We start from the raw sequence: 15,440 nt of genomic DNA, 5'->3' as shown, positions 1-15,440 counted from the left end.
TTTCACAAAAAATTTATGAAAAACCAAGTTGACAAATTCTCAAAGAATTAATCCATTGATATCCATTGATCTGTCATACTTTGTCAAAAAAAAAATTAAAGGTGGTCATAACACGACCGTTTGTGTTGGGCTATAGAAAACCCTAAGGAAGTCTTCACAAGAGCGTTTTTAGAGAAAGTAACAAAGGGATAAATTATCATCAAAATTAAATGAATAAATATTTTTTGAATGAATATTAAAAGGGTACAAAACATACTTGAAAAATGTATTTTAAAATCATTATATACAAACTTACAATTAGGTTGTACAAAAAATATAAGTAATGTGTACATTAGAGTGTTCCTTTTTTGCCCAAAATTAATTCTTTTCTTCTGAGAACAATCTATTTTGGATGCCCTTAAACAGTTAAACCAAGATGTACCTTATTTTGTACTGATAAACCTGATACTTGTATATATGTATGAGAAGGTCAACCTTTCACTTATAATAAGAAAACTGAAAATGCAATCATTATTACTACGGTAGAAGAGACTTAAAAATAGCTCATTTCGTCTCTCATATTTAATTTTTTTAAACTAAAATTGACCTTATCACATTCAAAACAACCTGAAAGGCCTTTAATTCTGTCAAAATTAGTTTTTACATTTTTTTCTGAACAGAAAAAATATCTGTGAATTTAATTTTAAAATTAATTTCCCTTCTGTGTGATCAATATTTTAACAAAGTAGTTGAAATTTTTACTTGTTTGCAAGGGGAATTGTGTATGCTTGAATATTACTCTGACTTTAACTAACTATACAGGCCTTCATGAATTCACCCTTTGAACTGAATTAATAAGGTAAGCATTGCAAAGGGAAGAAGAAGTTAAATACGTCATAAGATAAAATGATAAAGGAACCTAATATGTGATACCACAAAATACCACATATTACGTGGGAAAAAGTATCAGAAGCTATAGAAATTTACTAGAGTTAGCAAGAGTGTTTCGTCAATTTATTTTAATAATTTAATTATAGCACAAGTTCACTTAGGCTTTGCTATATGCTGAGTAGGGACCCAAAACTTGCAGTAGCAATTTACTAAGATTTCATTACCCTTATTTCTAATTACAAGGTTGCATTATGTAACCAAACGACAGCTAAAAGAAAAATAAACAAGTTTTGTTTTTATCCTACATCTCTAAGTGTAAAAATATCAGAGCAAGAACAAAAAAAATTCACCGTGAGTGTCATATCTTCCATGCCGATGTATATGCTGAGAAGGCAGCAGGCACCATTGGCATCTCTATTCGAACTTATTACAATATCAATACGTCAGTAACAGTATGGCTGACTTTTAGTCCGCCTCCGTATTACCTCCTCCAATCCTGATCTCAACATTGTAATCATGTTTTTCGTGCCTGAGTCATACTACGGCAAGTTTTGGGTGCCCACTTTATACATATTGATTTTAAAGTTTATATTTGTATCCAGTCGTTACCTTCGATGTATTACGCAACCTTTCATAAACACAGAAACTGAACAAATGTCCATAATTAGTTATTAGTTAGTCAATTCTGTTCCACTTCAAAATTATTATTCAATAACTGTTGGGAATTACTCATAGCTGAACAAAAATTAATTGAAATTCAACCAATGAATGTTCAAAACACTAATTAGCAGAAAAGAAACGTCTACAACTGACAACAAAATAAACAGAATATTTTTGTGTTAGATATGTAACGCTTATTAGATTAACTAAAGTAGCGGGAACTACAGCTAACTTGAATTTATGGAATATGAGCGCCCTTTAGCAATATATAGTACACTATTTGTAGGGAATATGAACTCAAAAACAGGACAACCTAATCTAGATTGTACAATGTACATGCATTTGTAAAAATGCAGAAATTGTACATGCTCTTGTTTAATGATCCATACTTAGAGGAAATTTATTACAAGAATATTATTTATGTTATTAATTTTTGATACATTTAACCAATTATTCATGTGGAATATACTTACTTATGAGTTGTGCATAGATGTATGTATTCTAATCTCATAAATATACATATTAAAACAAATAAATCATTTTAGAAGGGATGTCAAAAAGTCACAGTTTATTATGGATAAATCTTTGAGGTTCTGCTCCGTTCTAAACATTTAATCCCTTGACCATTTTTAGTCATCCATGTTGGCATTTGTTGTTTGTCTCTTAGTAGTAAGCTTCTTATATAAGTAAATAAGAGGAACACTAGAGTTTACCGTAAAAGATGATCTGAACATGCATTACCTATAATACTGTATTAATATATGATTTTATAATATGTATTACTAATTCTATTATAAAATCATAAGTTATAGAATTATAACTTGCTCGAACGAATTGTTATAACATTGTGATTGATATATTTCCCATATAAGATATACTTTTTTACATAGGTGGACACCATTAAATAATACAAGATTAACATACATATAAACAATTTAAACATTACTCTCTACGCTGAACAAAACTGTTATTCAATTTGACTATGATATTCTTGCTCATAAGTCATAATATTAAAAAGTACTTGTATGATTCTGTTGAGGAGTGAGGCTCACCTGTAACTTCCATCACACGTTGTATTCATAATTGCTTCAACAAACATCTCTGAATTTCCACCCATTCTTTCAATAAAAGCTGTAACAAACGATGCTCTTGGATTAGGAGAGTTCATTAGATGGGGTTTTTTCTTCCTCACGATCCAATATAAAATCAAATAATGCAGAGTCATATATATATATATGAAAGAGGATGTATGATGCCGTTGATAACCCACCCCTACTTATGATTTCGATTAAACTTCCCAATTCAATTTTCTCTTGGTCTGATTGTAACTCAAGCCTGATTATAAAGGCTAGACATCTTCTCCAAGATTATAATGGATTTTTTTGTTGAGATAAAATGTAGTCATATATAAAAACAAAGTATAGAGCGCATCATTAGATGTAATGGTCTCCAATTTTTAATGCTTCCAATCACTAAATAGGATTAGAGATGTCGCCGTTGCCAAAGAATTCCTTTATTGGAGTAAAATCCATGCAAATTTGATATTGGTCTTTGCCATCATAGCTGGGTATAACACCTTGAGTGAAAGCTTGTAAGCCAGCTATACATGTAGTGTTGATTCTTTGTTATATATTTATCTTACATGAGCTAAGTTAAGTGCAGAGATGGTGATCCTGGGAGGTATATGTTGGGGCAAACAACTAAGGTAATTAATTCTCTTGAGACAATTATATAAATTTTAAAGTTGTTCTTTGCATTGATCAGGAGGAAAACTCTTTTTGTATTTTTATGTGGATGAGCAATAATTTAGTTCTGGATCTTTTTCAAAATAGATATTTGCTTGCCATTTAGCCACAATTTTAGTATCATTCTGTGGAAATCATGAAAACTCAAATCCATGTCCTTTGCACTCTTATACTAGCCTTTCTTGCAACCGAGGGACAGCACTCGAAACATATAGTTATTAGTTAAATATAATTTAATCCAAGTCTCTGCAACATAAGTTTCAATATCACGTTTTCAAAATATAGAAAGCCATCTTTTGCTGAAAAAGAGCGCGCTCTATTCTTACATTCATTTCGAGATAACTCTAGTTTTGTTTGGTACTTTGTGTGAGATCAGACCCCTAAACGTCGTACGTGGTAATCTTATCAATCAGTGAAAATTGTTTGAAAAGTCACTTGCAACTTTAATCCGTGTAGACCTTGGACATCGTCATGCAGCTCGGGATCAACCTCAACACCCTCTACTGCGTTCGCAAGTGCTTGGATAGAGCGTCTGGCCTCAAGGAAAGAAACATTAGGACAGTAAAGCTATCCTCCGAAGCAACCAAATACTCTTTCGCCATGTGCATAGAAGAATTCGCAAAAAAGTAGTCCTTCAGTGGGGTCGACCGTGTCAAAGGTCGTTAAGGCTGATAGGGGGAAGTCAAAAAGGTTTAAGAAGATGTCATTCAAAAGTATTATTAATTTCGATTGTTTTTTTTTTTTTTTCAACTTCTGCCCACCCAAGACCCCTGACCTCTACCCGCTGGATTACAACATCTGGTGATAAGTGGAGTCCAAAGTCTTTCAATTATGTCACAGGATCATTAATGACCTCAAGTTCTTCTGAATAAGAACTGGATGGAGATGAAGCGCCTTTTTGCTGTATTGTGTTGCTGTTTTATTGCTTTGATTTTAGAAAAAGGTGGTACTCGATCTCGGCTGCAGTTCATTTATTGATAGCCCATCTTACCTCTGCAAACGAAATTAAACAGAGATTATATTTTTGCCTCGGTTTGTTTACAGAGAAAGTTACAGATTGATTAACAGTTAAACAGAGAATATGTTTTCGCCTTGGTTTGTTTGTTTATAAGAAGGATTACGGAAAAAGTTCTAGATCGATTAACAGTTAAATTTTGAGGGTTCAAGGTCACACAACCCGTTAGAAACGCAAAATTGAACGCAACTTTTGCACAAATTGAGATAAATAGTTCAAATTAAATTTAGAAAATTCATAATCGACCAAATTTGTGGAAGAAATTGAGGTAAATTAATTAAATAAACGTTAATTGCTTGGGAAAAATATTTTTGATTGAGGTTTGCCCTTTACTGAGTGCCCATTCCAGATCTAAATGTTACTGCTACTTTTCAACCATTGAATCAATGACGAAGCATGTGTACATACATACATTCTTATATGGAACGTATGTAGAGGCTATAAAACGAATGTGTATGTAATGTTGCAGTTGTCAAAGTCAAGAAAAATGAGAGGATGAGTCGCGGAAGATTGCAGATAAAAAATATATGTATTAAATTGGGGGTAATGAAGAGAGTAACAAAATATTATGGAACACGCACAAACGATGTACATTCTACAAAACATCAAATATACATATGAATTTAAGCGGGTTTTCATGTATAATATTTGTACATTATTTGCCATTAGAAATTGTATCGTTCATTTTTCCTCATTTAAGCAGTGTAACTAATGAATATCTGCTTATTTCTTATATATTATAAATAAATATTTTGCTTTAAAAAAACAATAGGAATTAATAGTCCAAAAAGTAGATAATAAGCAAAATTATTAATATTAACCTTTAAACCTGAAACATTGTCAGGGTTCTAAATTCTAAGCATATGTTAGCGTGTGATATTTTTTGTAGTTGCCAAACTGAACAATGTTTTCGTTTTTTTACAAAGCTATTATCATTCTTCTTTTTTTTTTTAATGAGAGAACATTAATTATAAAGTGTAACCACGAGTGTACGTACTTATGAATCACGGAGAGTAACACTGAAGATAAGGGAGTTATGTTGGATTGTAATAATATAAAGAGATATCGGGAGAATAATTGGTCGTACTGATACTTCCTTTAATCAACTAATACAAAGGACAACTACAATACAAAACTCTAATCATATATACACAGATCAGTGTATTCATATTCATAATAATAATACTAACACCTTCACTTCAATGCAAATCTTTTCAATTAATCATTTCTACAAGCTTTAACAATTTAACAAACTAGTTCTCTAGTGAAATGATATCTTATATGACTATGCTTGGCTCTACCATAATATTGGGGGTTCTTAGTCAAGCTAATGGTCGACTGATTGTCTTCAAAAATCACTGTAGTGCTATCACAAGGTCTTTCAATATTGCACAATAAATTTCTAATCCAAAAGCATTCTTGTGATGCAGCAGAAAGGGCCGTATATTCGGCTTCTACAGTCGATAACGCAACCGACTTTTGTTTTTCACTTTTCCAAAATATAGGTCCTTCATTGTATAGGAAAATATAACCACTTGTTGACTTCCTATCACCTTGATCTCCAGTCCAATCAGAATCTAATAATCATACGAGCTCTCCTTTATCACTTTTACGATAATAAAGACCAAGATTTCTTGTGTTCTTCAAATAACGAAGGATTATTTTCAAAGCAACCCAATGTTTGGATCCAGGAGCATCACAGTAACTGGTAAGAGCTTCAATTGCAAATGCTAAATCTGGTCTTTTTTGAGTAAATTAGTAAATAATATTACCAACAATCGATCTATATTCACCAGGTTTTACTATTTCTTTATCTATAATTTTTGTCAACTTTGTTTCTAAAGCTACATGGGTCTCCACCGTTTTGCTCTCCTCAAATTTAGTTCTTTCTAATATGCTCCGACAAAATATTGACTGACCAATCCATATATATATCCGTTTTTCATATCTTATAAAATAGTTATTCCAAAAAATTTCGCACAGGTTCTCCATCAGTAGTCACAAACTTAGAGTGAATCTTCTTCTTTATATCAATTAATTTGTCTTTAGAACCAATGAGTAAAATATAATCTACATACACTGCAACAACTACTTTTTCATTGTCAGTAAACAGACATGGATCTTCTTTTGTCTGCGCAAAACCGATTTATTTTTAATGTTGACCTAATGAAAAAATTCCAACATCTAGGGGCTTGCTTTAATCCATATAAATGTTTCTTCAATTTACAGACCAATTTTTCATTTAGAGGTTCACTGAATCCGTCATGTTGTTCAAGATACACGTTTTCAGTTATTTCACCATTAAGAAAGGGAGTTTTCACATCAAGCTGATGTAATTGAAGCCCTTCTCCACCACCTATTGCTATAAGCAATAGGTGAGTTTCAAACCTAATTATAGGACTGAAAGTTTCATCATCATCTTCTCCATATCTTTGAGAATAACCTCTCGGCCACTAGCCGTGCTTTGAATCTTGCAGGCCTATTTTCTTCATCTTTCTTCAATTTAAATACCCATTTTGTTTTTATAACATTTCTATTATCAGGGTGTTCTACCAAATCACAAACATCATTTTTCTTCAAGGAAAAAAGTTCCTCCATTATAACCTACTTTCACTCTGTTGCATCTGAACTTTGTAGAGCATCTTCAAGTGACTTTGGATCTTCGTTTAACACATATGTTTTTCTCCGAAACGATCTGGTTGTTTCTTTTCTTTTGTAGATTTTCTGAGGAGAACGATAACCCATATCGTCCTCTGAATTTGCTTCATCATTTGAGTTCTCAAATACTATCACTTTCTTGACCTGCTCAGGATCACAATCATTTTCTTTTAAGCCTATAACATTTTCATCAAAAATAACATCTCTAAAAAAAATAATTTTTCCCCTTTTAGGATAATATAATTAATAACCTTTTACTTGTTCTCCATATCCCAATAACACCAATCCTTTACTCTTGAAATCCGATTTTTCACGACTCTCTCTAGGTATAAAAACATGACTACATCATCCAATTCATCTTAGATGTGCCACAACAGGTTTTTCACTGTTACAAACTTCATAAGGGGGCTTCCCCTTCAACTGCTTTAGTAGGAACATCGATTACGAATATAAGCAGCAGGTGTCACTAATTCAGCCCAGAATTTCTTGGATAAACCACTATCAGATAACATTGCACGCACTGACTCCTTTAATGTTCTATTCATTCTTTCTGATACACCATTCTGTTGAGGATTCCTCAATACAGTGAGCTCTCTCTTTGATGCCTTCACTTACCAAATATTGACTGAATTCTTTAGATACGTACTCTCCTCCATTATCAGAACGTAGACATTTGCCCTTTATTCAGTTTCTTTCTCCACCATATATTTCCAGTTCTTGAATTTTATTCGGGATCTATCTTTATTCTTCAGAATATATAACCAAGTACGTCGCGATTGGTTATCAATTAAGGTAATAAAGTAATGGCATCCACTCAGCGAAGGAGTATGTATGCGTCCAGATAAATCCGAATGAATGAATTGCAAATATCTTTAGCTCTTCTCATTTTTTTTATGTGGAAATGGTCTATTACTAAGTTTACCCTCAATACAAGGTTCACACAAATGGTGGGATGGAATTTCCATAGAACCAATACCTTTGACTAGGTCTTTTTGAACTATTTTTCGGATTCCAGTTACGCCGATGTGTCGAAGGCGTCGATGCCACTTTTCAAAAACGGTCCCTTTGGACATATTAACTCTTTCTTTCATTTTTCTACATATAAGATAATACAGACCATCACTCCTGATGCCTTGTCCAACGACTTTATCTGACTTATATGTAAAACATTGATCTCCTTTGAAGGAAATTGAAGCTTCTCTTTCAAACGTTTTTGAAATACTTAAAAGGTTAAACGATAATTCCGGTACATATAATACATGATGAAGTGTACATAGTCGATCCAATGTATCAGTCGTAATATTCACATTGCCAATTCCGATGACTATCAAAAACCTTTCACCTCCAAATGTGATCTTCATGGACCCTTCCTTCATTGTTTTTATCTCTTTAAAAACCATTTTATCGTGACACATATGACTCGTAGCACCTGAATAAATAATCCACTCCTTTGAATTTAATTTATTTAATAAGGCAAATTGCGTTATTGTAAGTCCGTAATCTTCTGATTCAGAGCCTTTACACGTTGCCACTTTGTTTATTTTATGGCCTTTCTTCAACCCGTGGGGAAACTGACCCGCAAATTTTTTTATTTGGTAACAATCCCTTTTCTTGTGACCAGGTTTGCCATAACCAAAACATTGAAGCAAACATCTGCTTCCAGTGGCTAAACCCTACTACCTCATGGATTTATCAAAAATGATAAATATTGATATAACCATGACGTATTAAGTATTAATGTTTGTGTAAGTGAGGCAACAGCTTTTTATTATACCAAAGATGACGTGCCTTTATCCTTTTTAATCATGACATATGCAACTTTTTCTTCCAGACGCAGAATTCACCTTATTATTTCAGTGTAGAGTTAAGCTTATGCAATCTATGTAGCTAGTTATACAGTGTGCTTAAGCAAAAATGCATAATGCATTAGAACTTAAATAAATTCAAAAAATAATACTGTAGGACACTGAAATATAGATGGTATGAAAGGGCAGTCTTAATACCATTTTTTTAATTCATAAAATTTGTTGTAAACAAATTTAGTTTCGTGAGGTCGTCGAAAAAACGTATAGTGCTTTATTTGTTCCATGCAAGGGTTCCTTTTTGTGAGGTGCTCAAGATTGTAAAAGGGAACAGTTCCACTGTGTTGAGGATCAGAAAAGTATTTGAGGCTCATGGTGTCTATGAAAGGAAGCCTGGGAGTGAGGGTCACAACGTAAAGTAATCTAAGGAGTTCATGAGAGCCTTGGGAGACAGCATTGAGAAAAATCCTCAAAACACGACGTTATTGAAATGACGATCAGGAATGTCATGAAAGACATTGACCTCAAGAGTTATGTCCACCTAAAATACCAGCTCATAAAAGCAATAGTAAAGGCCACCAGATTGGCTAAAGTAAAAACCTCCTAAATTGGATGAAGGGCGATATTTGGCCATGGACATTGTGGCCTCCTTCCTCACCAGATCTGAACTATAATTTCTATAATGTCCCCCAGTCCAAGATACTAACCTTAATTTATATATGACCTCTTGATGATTTTGTTATTTGCTATGATGCATGTAGGATAGTGTAGTACTCAAGTATTCTCAACGCCCCAAATGGACACCAAAGTGTCACTGTGTCCATCAGTTTGTACAAATACATACTTAGTTTTTGTTTTTTTCCACTTGATGCCATGCATCTAGATTTAGAAATTATCGACGCCAAACAAAATTTATTATTTTCCAACAACTCTAATAATTAGCAACTACTGTTAGTAAAAATTATAATTTAGATTTGACTGACGTTCTATATTGGGGATCATAATAGTGCTTACGATTTTATTATTCTCATAATTATTGTTATCGATGCTGAAATAAAAAATAATATGAAATTGCAGAGCAATAAAGTTTTATTTCCTCAAAAAAACTACGATATTAAATGCGCCAAAATTATGCATTATTTTTAAAATGACATGACTTACATTTATCAGGATCAATAAAAATAACATCCAAGAATTTGATTAATAAATTGAAGCAAAAAAAAAAAGATGAAACAAAGAGGTCGTGCTCTTTCTACAAAGATCACACTTAGTCATCCTTCCATCTCTACTATGAATGTGATAGAATGTTAGAAACAAACAATAGGGATGAACATGGAATAAAGCTTACAAAAGTTGGTTGGTTCATCGATTTTCATCGATCAACAAGTGAATAATACCCTTCTTTGACATCTGATTTTTTTTCCAATTTCCTTATACACTCAAATATTACATGCTCTTTTGCAATATTCTTCTGGCCAGTTCGGACCAAACAGCATCTACTGGACGTATTAACTAAATTGCTCAAGTTTTCGCTAATAGTAGTATTATATTCACCTCAATTCAGCTTCCATGTCTTTGTTGCGTGCTTTGGGGGATAATTAATGGTTATCAAAACGGGTTTATGGTCCGATTGCTTCGGTGGTATTATCTTACACTGACTAATACTCGAGGCCAAATGCGGTGATAAAAATACGTAGTCGAGTCTAGAGCTTTTGACTACTCAATTCCTATTGTTAATGGAAAAATGTATGTTCTGGATCCTTCCTAAGTCTTGCTGCAGAATCTATCAACCTCTTTTTTCTATTATTTCCTTGAATTTATTTGAAGATTTTTTTATTATTTTCATTCACATAATTCGCTGTACTATTCATCTGATCTATGACAAAATTCATGTCTCCCAAGACAATAAGTCCCTCATTATCTAAATTTCATCTGGTATGTGTTTTGAATCGAGTGATCCAAAAAACTGTGGATCGTCATTGTTAGGTACATAAATTGATATAATTCTTATTATTTGTCCATCAAGATTTAAGGTCATAATAACGAAACTCCCTTCTTTATTGCGATAAAATTTGAACTGAAAATTGAGATCACTTGGTTATTTCTTTAATTTCAAAGTTAATTATTCGTTTTCTCTGACGTGTGAAGACTATTCTCCCTTGACCGTTTTTTAATTTCTTCCTTTGGACTTTCCCAACCTTGTCTTTTTTTAATTTTCTTAGCTTTTAGGGTCGAATTTGTTCTTTTCCAATCTTCTCGTAATCGACCGTTCTTTGGTTTTTCAGTTTCCTTGTTATTGCTATTATTATCGGTTCCATTATTAGTTTCCTCATCTCCGATTATTATTTCGACCTCATTGTCTCCTATAATATTTCCAGGTATAGGCATCGTACACATTATGGCCTGATCGTTTCCTAATTCTTTTTGAAGAACAGCTTCTTCTGTTTTCTTTCTTTCCTCCATTCATTTTATGCGCAATTGTAGCCCCAATTCCGTCCGAAAATAGGTTTCAAATTCACCGTATTTCGTTTTGTTAAGGGTTGGGCACCTTGAATTTGTATGTTCGAATTTCAATCAAAACTTTTTCCCAAATGGGGTCAACATGGATTTCATTTTTTCTATTATTTAATTTGATTTTGCTTGCGTAAGAAGTTACCGTTAGATTTGAGTTTCCTTCCCCTATTTTCTATTCTGTCTCCAATAAGTTTTTTCTTCAATCTTTCAGTATCACTCTCTTTTCTTTTTTCTTCTAAATTATGTTAATTTTGGCCATCAAGCGGCTTGTCTGGAGGGAATGCAATCATTCTCTTCTAAAGAAATCAAAATCTTATCTAATTCCTTTTTTATATCTTATTACGATAGTTTTTACGTCATTAAATACGTAATAATAATAATATAGAAGGGAGCCAATTTAAAAATCAGGAATATTAACAATTATAAGGCTATATATAAAATTGATCAATAATTAATTTATCAGTTAAGATCAGGTGAAAATAGAGGCCAAAAGGTGTTGTCTTTGAATAATTTTTGTATTTCATTTGCAGAGAACATGAAACGTCTCTACAATCTCAAATCTAATCTTTATCTAAAAGAGTTTTCTTACACTTGTCACTTATGTTCTGGCTAGTAGAGCGGTCTGTCTTTTCTGCATTAATTTTTTTTCCAGCAACTTATACTTTTTACTATTCATTTTAACTAGAATTGATAGATTCCTATCGGTTTCTGGATTATTCACAAGGGCATCAAACTTTATTTTCTTTTCAAGGGTTTTTTTTACATTTTTCTACCTTCTAAGATAATTTCTTCTGAAACTTTCTTAAGATGCAATTGATTTTTGAGCTAATTCCGTTGCTCGACTCAATTCTAAAGCTGAGGATTTACTTGCAGCTTCTTTCTGTAAAACGGCTTCTCGAACATATGTATTTTGACATTTTTAGCTTTAGCTCATTTCCTGAGCCTATGACTAAAGGGATTTCATTCTTTCTCTTTTATCTTTGCTGTGTTTTTACAATTGATCCTCAGAGTCAGGAGCATTTCCTTTAAGTTCCATTACTCATGTTTTCTTCACTTCAACTTGAGCCTTTTTATGTCCAGTCACGTACAGCGTTTTCCCAAACCAAGCTTGATATGTTCTTCTTCACAAATCCTTTGTTTTTAGCGTAAGAATCCCTCTTAGTCAAGGGTTTTTCTTTAGGGACGGCTAATAGGGTTTTTCATCTTTATTCACTTATGATTTAAGTGCTCTTACTTTATCTAACATTGGAAGAAGTGAGAAATGATGTCATTATGGAAAAAATATTGAAGATTTGAATAGAATCAACGAACAATGCATTCACATCAACATAAGTGCTATTGTAGGTAGAACAATAATATTAACGGATGAAATATTCAATTATTTGACACAAAAATAAATTTAATACTTTTTATTAAAAGAAATAACAAAAAAATATATTGAATGAGATGTTATTATTACTTTATCCTGCCTCAAACTTTCCTCCCCCTAAAAATAAAAATAAAAAAAAGCCCAAAATAATTTAATAGGAATGCTGCATTTAAGTTCAGGACAATTTCGAGTCCATCGAGGAGTAATACTTATAGCCAGATATTTAAATATTATGAAACACTAGTATGTTAAATAAACAGAAAATTAACATGGTCGCCTTGACAATTTGAAGAATGTTTTGGAAGAAAGGAACTTAGCTATCATGGCGTTTTATTTGATTAGCTGCAATTAACTGTGAGAGAAAGGAAACAAATTTCATTACGTATCTGGCAAAGATAAATACAGAAATTACTTCGATATCAATTCTACTCCGAGTCCATCAAGAATTTACACTTATAACTACGCAAAAAATCCTCAAAATTACTCTTCATCGATAATACACTAGTGATTATTTTATACTTATTGTTTTCTCGTCCAAAATAAAGAAATAATGACGAGATATTTGGTAAATAATTAATGAAATCATGTAGTAATTTAAAAAGGACCCCAATCTTCAAATTTCATATTTTCTTAGTCTCTCTTTCTAACTTCCTCGAGAACTCACCGGTGTTACAGTCGTCATTCATCATTACATGCACTAGTGATGACTTTATATTAAAATTTTCTTTCTTCAAGAATTTTGATAACAGCGTTGAAAAATAAAAATCCTGTACAGTTTGTAAATACAAAAAGTCTAGCGTTCTAGATCATATATTATACAACTACAATATCCATACGGAAAGAAATAATTAATTATAATATTTTAATAATAAATCGGCTCATTATTTAACACTTGACAATAAGAAATATACATAAGTGAAGCTAACGATATGTTTTTCAAATTGTTCCTTTCCCTTTTGTCAGTCGAGGTTGCGAATAAATAAAAAAAGCTGGACGTGTTGCAGTATTTTAATTAAAGATATGGAGGTTTAGTGGTTTCGCTACTATTTAAAGTACCGTGAATTCAGTAAATCCCCATTTGATTTTTTAATCATTCTTCCCCCTTAATCATAATAAATATCCGTAATTATATGTTTAGTTATCAAGCAATTTAATAAAAATCTCTTTCAAAATATGTCTGTACTCTTATTAGAAGCACATTAGAAAGAAACATTTCCCTATTTTTTATTTCACAGTGGATTAAGTAAAATTACTTTTTATAATATAAATCCATTTTCATATGTATTCAATGACAATTTCTTCAGTACCCTTCTAAGTTATATTTTCTGAAATACATATTACTTTTAATACATAGAGTTACATAATCTGGTACTAGATATACATATTTGTATCCCTTATTCATTTTTGTATATGTGAAAAGCCTGGATATGAGCTTCTCAAATTCATATTTATTTTACAAAAAAGTATAAGCTTTAGTATAATTTATAGGTGTCATTCTTTGTTATAAGCCTGATGTGGAAAATGTGACCTAAATGCTTAGGCATTTATATGCCTGAAGTTCATGAATGTAATAAGTCTAAAAATCATGGATTCATATAATATTTGGGGGAAAAAATAATAAAAGATATTGTTGTTGACTATACAAATACCGTTCGAGAAGTCTTAAATCACTTTGATGGAGCTACAAATAACCATGTGGAACAGATCAAATTGAGGTTGACCAGGAAAATCTTAAAATTCTTATTTATTTACACATTATGAAGATTATTATTCATGAATTTTATTTTCACTACCTACTTTAGTAATCTAAGTTTTGGACATTCTCCTTCAATCGGACTCCACCGAGACTTTGAGATTGATGATTTTGCTCTATACTACCATGGGAAGTCGGAGGTCAGGAGACTGGCTACAGGCTTTTTTTTTTTTTTTTTTGTCAATACTTCAATTTCTGATACTACCATGTTGGAAGTCCAAAAAATGTCAGAGATTCAAGTCATAAAACAATGACACTTTTGACCAGATCTTCAAATATTAATGGAAAAAAATGTTTTACAAAACCTCTTAGAAAAAAAGACTTTTCGGATATAAATGATACCAATTAAAAGTATTTTTTTTTTTATTCTCCATTATTCAATTGAAACTTAACATTGTTTTTTAAAATCAAATCAAACCAAAGTAAATGGCATTAATATTTTTAATATCTCCTTTCTAAAATTTTGTACATATTTAAACGTTCCAACTTTTCAAGAAAATATTTTTATTTACAGTGTGTAAATAGAGGGGAATTTAGCATTTACATTCAATTGAAATTTCATTGCTTGCTATATTTTAAGTATGCCTATTGGTAAAATTGTCAGTTTATTTTATATATGAAACGTTCATTATTAATAAAAAAATTAACAGAAAATGAAATTGAAACATAAGGAAAAGTTTGGTTATTAATATTGAAGAAATTGCTTAGTTCTAGTTTAATCTTAATGGAGGTTCTAAATTTCACAAAATTTATATATTTATGTATGTAAGCATTGGCCAAACACTTTTTTATTGAATCACAAAAACAAATTATTGACCTCCACGGAATCCCTGAAATTGGCACTTCGAACCTTTTTAGTTAGACTAAATCTATACTAAAAAGGCTTAATTTGTTCTAAAAATTTAATATTTTTTTAGTTTTTACCAAATAATAGTGCTAATCTTTATTTCGTACAAAAAAATGTCATTTAGATTTATAAGTATTAAATAAAATTGTATTTATGGCTATTGAACAACAGGATTATACATACAAAATATCCTTACAAATTATTTTA

At 31.6% G+C, this 15,440-nt stretch overlaps 1 pseudogene; it reads right to left on the bottom strand.

The window, feature by feature from the left end:
- Positions 1-11,824: 11,824 nt before the first annotated feature.
- On the bottom strand, positions 11,825-13,319 carry LOC121115383 (ribosome biogenesis regulatory protein homolog; annotated as a pseudogene).
- Positions 13,320-15,440: the final 2,121 nt, after the last annotated feature.

The sequence above is a fragment of the Lepeophtheirus salmonis genome, chromosome 3, assembly GCF_016086655.4.
Source record: "Lepeophtheirus salmonis chromosome 3, UVic_Lsal_1.4, whole genome shotgun sequence".
Lineage (NCBI taxonomy): Eukaryota > Metazoa > Arthropoda > Copepoda > Siphonostomatoida > Caligidae > Lepeophtheirus > Lepeophtheirus salmonis.
The sequence above is the reverse complement of the archived record's forward strand: the minus strand, read 5'-3'. Positions and strand labels throughout refer to the sequence as shown.